Source organism: Oncorhynchus kisutch, linkage group LG21 (assembly GCF_002021735.2).
Source record: "Oncorhynchus kisutch isolate 150728-3 linkage group LG21, Okis_V2, whole genome shotgun sequence".
In the NCBI taxonomy this organism is placed as follows: Eukaryota; Metazoa; Chordata; class Actinopteri; order Salmoniformes; family Salmonidae; genus Oncorhynchus; species Oncorhynchus kisutch.
In genome coordinates, this window is record NC_034194.2 from 4,886,725 (window position 1) to 4,893,911 (window position 7,187).

The 7,187-nt window shown below is 42.2% G+C and overlaps 1 long non-coding RNA gene across 1 annotated transcript; it reads right to left on the reverse strand.

Annotated features, from left to right (window-relative positions):
* Nucleotides 1-5,646: 5,646 nt before the first annotated feature.
* Nucleotides 5,647-6,742, reverse strand: LOC116356173 (uncharacterized). Its single transcript, XR_004204637.1, has 3 exons — nucleotides 6,478-6,742; nucleotides 6,275-6,373; nucleotides 5,647-6,151 (listed from the first exon to the last, which is right to left on the reverse strand). It is a non-coding gene; the product is annotated as an uncharacterized LOC116356173 (long non-coding RNA).
* Nucleotides 6,743-7,187: the final 445 nt, after the last annotated feature.

Here is a 7,187-nt window from a genome sequence, read left to right on the forward strand (position 1 = left end):
ATGGCTACCTGGACTACTTACATTGTGTGCCCCCCCCCAACCCCTCTTTTTACGCTGCTGCTACTCTCTGTTTATCATATATGCATAGTCACTTCAACCCTATCTACATGTACATTCTACCTCAATCAACCTGACTAACCGGTGTCTGTATGTAGCCTTGCTACTTCTATAGCCTCGTTACTGTATATGGCCTGTCTTTCTACTGTTGTTTTTTTTCCTTTACCTACCTATTTTTCACCTAATACCTTTTTGCACTATTGGTTAGAGCCTGTAAGTAAGCATTTCACTGTATTTGGCGCGTGTGACAAATAAACTTTGATTTGATTTACTGTAATACATTTTGTTGAAAGATTTGTTTTTGGAATGTTTTGTTAGCTCCACCTCATTTAGCTAGACTGAAGTGACATAGCTAATGTTTGTTGACAAATACATGTCCCTGTATTTGCTGTGTTTTTGTGTTGACATGGCATACAAGACAGGTAGCTTTTTAAGGCCAACTGATATAAACTCGGCAAAAAAGAAACAGCCTTTTTTCAAGACCCTGACTTTCAAAGATAATTCATAAAAATCCAAATAACTTTCAGATTTTCATTGTAAAGGGTTAAAACACTGTTTCCCATGCTTGTTCAATGAACCATAAACAATGAATGAACATGCACCTGTGGAATGGTTGTTAAGACACTAACAGCTTACAGACGGTAGATAATTAAGGTCACAGTTATGAAAGTTTAGGACACTAACGAGGCCTTTCTACTGACTCTGAAAAACACCAAAAGAAAGATGCCCAGGGTCCCTGCTCATCTGTGTGAACATGCCTTAGGCATGCTGCAAGGAGGCATGAGGACTGCAGATGTAGCCAGGGCAAAATTGCAAATTGTCCGTACTGTGAGACGCCTAAGACAGCACTACAGGGAGACAGGATGAACAGTTGATCGTCCTCGCAGTGGCAGACGAAGTGTAACAACACCTGCACAGGATGGGTACATCCGGACATCACACCTGCGGGACAGGTACAGGGTGGCAACTGCCCGAGTTACACCAGGAATGCACAATCCCTCCATCAGTGCTCAGACTGTCCGCAATAGACTGAGAGGGGCTGGACTGAGGGCTTGTAGGCCTATTGTAAGGCACATCCTCACCAGACATCACCGGCAACAACGTCACCTATGGGCACAAATCCACCGTCTCTGGTACAGACAGGACTGGCAAAAAGTGCTCTTCACTGATGATTCGCGGTTTTGTCTCAGCTGGGGTGATGGTCGGATTCACGTCTATTGTCGAAGGAATGAGCATTACACCGAGGCCTGTACTCTGGAGCGGGATAGATTTGGAGGTGTAGGGTCCGTCATGGTCTGGGGCGGTGTGTCACAGCATCATTGGGCTGAGCTTGTTGTCATTGCAGGCAATCTTAATGCTGTGCGTTACAGGGAAGACACCCTACTCCCTCATGTGGTAACTTTCCTGCAGGCTCATCCTCCAACAAGACAATGTCACCAGCCATACTGCTCGTTCTGTGCGTGATTTCCTGCAAGACAGGAATGTCAGTGTTCTGCCATGGCCAGCGAAGTGCCCGGATCTAAATCCCATTGAGCACGTCTGGGACCTGTTGGATTGGAGGGTGATGGCTAGGGCCATTCCCACAGAAATGTCAGGGAACTTGCAAGTGCATTGGTGGGAAAGTGGGGTAACATTTCACAGCAAGAACTGGCAAATCTGGTTTAGTTCATGAGGAGGAGATGCACTGCAGTACTTTAGGCTGTTGGTGGCCACACAAGATACTGACTTACTTTGAATTTTTACTCCCCCCTTTGTTCAGGGACACATTCTTCCATTTCTGTTAGTCACATGTCTGTGGAACTTGTTCAGTTTATATCTCAATTGAACCTTGTTATGTTCATACAAATATTTACACATGTTGTGTCTGCTGAAAATAAACACAGTTGACGGTGAGAGGACGTTTCTTTTTTTGCAGAGTATGTTTGGGTTCAATTGTCTAAACAAAATGTTTCAGGATCACATCTTCATCCCTGAAAAGGTTTTCATCCTGGAGGACACTGTTCAGGAGGAGGCACATGTAAATGCATATTATTTCTAAGGCTATTGTTTATTTCAAGACACAATTTGACACAAGACACAAGCATACAAAACTGACCCCTGGGTGCCAGTGTTCCTATGCTACGGTGGAGAAAAGGTCCACAGGGACCATCACTAATGAGCTTGTCAGGCTCGAGGTTCAGAATCACAATCATCACAGTGCGGGCCAAGATATTTTATCGAAGAGTGTGTGCAAGATCTGAAATACATTGTCAGCCATGAGCCAGGATGTCGAGCAGGTGTCATCAGCTCATTCCTGAAAATAAATGGTTTTGCCATCACCATGGAGACAGTGTGTTGTGGGCATCAGGATGAAGTGGGAGTCCCAGACCAGAGAGGGAAAATTGTTTGCAGAGAATCTGTTGGTGCCATCAGCGGTCTTCCTTACTGGCAGCTCCCACTCCATATTTGTGGAAACATGTCACTGCGGCAGTTCGCAAACCAACAGCGCTTCTACATTATGCCAGAGGTTAACCACATGTGGCCTTAGCACTGATCATATCTGGAGCCTCCTTTGGCTCTTACACCATCCTGGACTCTGCTTCTCACCTGATCATCCTCCAGGAGACTCTGCATGTGACTGAAGTGAAGAACAGCTACTGGTTGGAGAGGGAGGGATTATTGAGAGGCCTGCAACACATTGAGGTAAGCTATAGCCAGTGGTGTAAAGTACTTAAGTAAAAATACTTTAAAGTACTACTTAAGTAGTTTTTTAGGTATCTGTACTTTACTATTTACATTTTACACTTTTACTTTTACTTCACTACATTCCTAAAGAAAATAATGTACTTGTTATATTTTCAAAGCTTAGCAGGAAAGTGGTCCATTTCACTCACTTATCAAGAGAACATTCCTGGTCATCCCTACTACCTCTGATCTGGAGGACTCACTAAACACAAATGCTTAATATGTAGCATGTCCCTGGCTATCCGTACATAAAATAAAATACATCTTATTGTAAGCCATTTGAAATTATTTATACTTTCACTTTGGATACTGAAGTATGTATTTGCAATTACATTTACTTTTGATACTTAAGTATATTTAAAACCAAATACTTTTAGACTTTTACTCAAGTAGTATTTTTCTGGGTGACTTTCACTTTTACTTGAATCATTTTCTATGAAGGTATATTTACTTTTACTCAAGTATGACATTTGGGTACTTTTTCCACAACTGGCTATAGCCTAACCTATATTTTGTAGCTAGCCTAATGGTTGTAAATGTATATTTGGTGAATGTATGAAGAGGACATAGGTACCTTTTAGGATGATAAATGGACCATTATTACAAACAGGCCCATGGATGCAGTACTGATACCCTGGCCACTGACAGTCAGCCAAGTGTGAGGGTGCTCTTGAGGAACTCACATTCTGACATCTGGCATTAGTGTGTCCTGTGACACATTCCCAAATGTATGAGGAAACAGCTGGTGGCCATCAGGAAGCCAGAGGTACTGTCATATATTTTATAGTAAAATCAGAACTATGATTTGTATAAGTTATATCTGGCTCTTGGACCATCCTAGCGGACTCTGAGTGCCAAAGAGTGGCATTCACTTTGGGGGAGCTGGCTGGTGTTCCAAAAATGGAGAAGTGGCAGGCCATTCAACAGCAAATTCAAAGATACACACATTCATAAAGGGAATCGAAGTGGAATTGTTTTTCCACATATTTTTTTTTTACCGGTTTCAACGGACGTGCTACCTTGTCCCGGATCTGCTGTTTCGACCTATGGATGCTCAGCTTCGAAAAGCCAACTAACATTTGCTCCTGAGGTGTTGAACTGTTGCACCCTCTATAACCACTGTGGTTATTATTTTGATGTAAAAAGAGCTTTGTAAAATACATTTGATTGATTGTTTGCTGTGCTGCGTGCTATGTATTCACTAACTGTCTGAGGGAAGTAACATTGTAATAATATCTGTAACATATTTTGGTGTGTATTTAACTTCTTAAAGTGGCTATCAGAAGTAGAAACAATTACAGTGTCTTCCCTGCTCCTCTTTCGGTAAAAAGCTGAGCGATGGGGCTGGAGATATGTAGCCACTCTCAAATTCATAGAGCTATAGATGCAAGGACTGACCATCCATGATGTGAAGATGAGAGTTTTAACCATGTTTTGAGGCTGTATCGTGTTTGTTTACATTCTTTGTTTACAAACGTTGAAGAAAAACAAATTAATATTTGGGGTTCTGATGGGGTACGACAGTTGAACAAAGCTCATGGGGCATTTATACGTTAGATTCTTCATGAATCAATGGTTACATATCATACATTTTTCTTCAGTCTTTCAAAAGGATTAGTGACATGTCCAATATATTGCCATCCAGACAGACTGACAGAAACCTTCCTGTTTGGCCCTGTCCGGGGGTGTCCTCGGATGGGGCCACAGTGTCTCCTGACCCCTCCTGTCTCAGCCTCCAGTATTTATGCTGCAGTAGTTTATGTGTCGGGGGGGCTGGGGTAAGTTTGTTATATCTGGAGTACTTCTCCTGTCCTATTCGGTGTCCTGTGTGAATCTAAGTGTGCGTTCTCTAATTCTCTCCTTCTCTCTTTCTTTCTCTCTCTCGGAGGACCTGAGCCCTAGGACCATGCCCCAGGACTACCTGACATGATGACTCCTTGCTGTCCCCAGTCCACCTGGCCATGCTGCTGTTCCAGTTTCAACTGACCTGAGCCCTAGGACCATGCCCCAGGACTACCTGACATGATGACTCCTTGCTGTCCCCAGTCCACCTGGCCATACTGCTGCTCCAGTTTCAACTTCCACCTGACTGTGCTGCTGCTCCAGTTTCAACTGTTCTGCCTTATTATTATTCGACCATGCTGGTCATTTATGAACATCTTGGCCATGTTCTGTTATAATCTCCACCCGGCACAGCCAGAAGAGGACTGGCCACCCCACATAGCCTGGTTCCTCTCTAGGTTTCTTCCTAGGTATTGGCCTTTCTAGGGAGTTTTTCCTAGCCACCGTGCTTCTACACCTGCATTGCTTTCTGTTTGGGGTTTTAGGCTGGGTTTCTGTACAGCACTTTGAGATATCAGCTGATGTACGAAGGGCTATATAAATAAATTTGATTTGATTTGATTTGAAACCTCTGACTGGATGTAATACAGCCACAATCCGCTGGGATTTTGTGCTGTATCTCAGCCATCTGTAAAACACACACTCATACTCTCTAGCCATTATCTGGCAGCATCCTTACTCACATCAGTTAAAGTTAGCTGCGGTTCTAAATTCTTGTGTTTCCATTCACCTTTAAGGATTCACATGTGACGCCATGTGCTAAACAGAGTTGAGTAGCACAGTTAAACAACCAAGGATTTCAAGACAAAAAGTGGTAAAAGTATTAGGAAAAACTCTAGGTAAAAATATCCTAATCTGAATTTGGTGCAGGCATGTTGTTCTTCACATTACCGGCTCTGGTCCACACAAACTATATAAAATCAAAGTTTATTTGTCACATGCACAGGATACTGAAAGTGTAAACTGCACATTGAAATGGGTACTTGCATATTTGCAAAGTTGCAATATCAAAAACAGAAAAATATTTTAGAATTATTAGATGACGCTTACCCAGACACACTTGTCTAACTTGATGGGTCATGTGAAAGAAATTCTATAACCCCCAGCCACTGGGGGTTATACATATTGCCAAGTGGATGGGTCTCTACAGAAAGTGTAAACGGTACAACCAAATGGTTACTTGCAATATAAAAAATAGAAAGTGTCAATATATAAAAACCAATAACAATAAGTGTCAATGCCAGTAGAGAAAGAACAAACTATACAGTATGTACAAGAACAATATCAATAACGATGTCAGAGATACTGGTGATACACAAGGTAGTTACATATATGCATACAATAAGCAGTAAAGTGGCTGAGCAGCAGGATGCATTTTTTATAATAGCAGCAACGTATGCCGTGTGTGTTAAGAGAAAGTCGTGTGAATGTGCATAGAGGCAGTGCAGATAGTCATGATGACTGGGAGCAGCTGAAACCTGGTCCCAACTGAGTCTGAACGCTCCTTGGCGACAACAACACCATGCTCCTGAGCATCGAAGGGGGAAAAAAGTTAAAAATTAAGACATTACAACCTTGCATTACATCAACTGACCTCCCAAGTTTGGATAATAAGAGTAACCTCATACAATGGAATGAAAATTATATTCACCTGAAGTGCTGGTACTGCTTGATCTGTGACATTAGGCTAAAGTACGGAGTCAGGTGGTCCACAAATTCCTGAAGGAAGACAGCGCGACTACACATACCTCTGAAAAATACACAAATAATGTGAGATCAATAAAAGTAGTGCCAATCATGTTGGAGGTTAAATAAAATTATCAAAAGATGTGTTGTTGTTTATGCTTTAAATACCATGTGTTGTCATCATTTCCTTGTAGAGATGCCACACTGCAGTTTGTGTCACATGACATGGCAGCAGCTTTCGACCAAAGTGTTTGTGTCCTGGTTGGTGTCCAGGTAATACTATTGCATTATCCTCTGCATAGGTGTTGATGAAGTTCACCACTCGCTGCAAGTCCTGATGCTTCATGTGTAACCTGTGCTTGCTTGGGTCAGATCTCTTTTTGATAGGCATTAGACTATTCTCCTTGTATGACTGGTGGAGGATAGTCAGGTGTGTTCTACTGATGCTGAAAGACAAATTCCAGATACAAATGTTTTAGCAGTATTATACAATAGATAGCTGTAATCATTGTCAGACACACCTGGCTAACTTGATTAGTCATGTAATCATCGGGCAAAGTAGAGTCTTGTTTTGAGATGTAGCTAGCTAGCTTGCTAACCAATGAACCACAATCACAACCCATAGAGTACTGGCATGACAAACCGATTGTCATAGCTAGCTAAAGCTAACCAACTAATGGACGCTAACCCCATTCGGTACAAATGTGCACAACCGCAACATTCAAACAAGGATGCAAAGAAAACTAATGGGACTGTAGTGACTGTGTTGACATCAACATCTGGGGTGTGAACTACGTTTCTAATCAAGCGTTGATTGACATGGCAATGGCTCTACAGTATCGGAGAAAAGTTTAAAAAACAGAACCCTCTTACGCTGT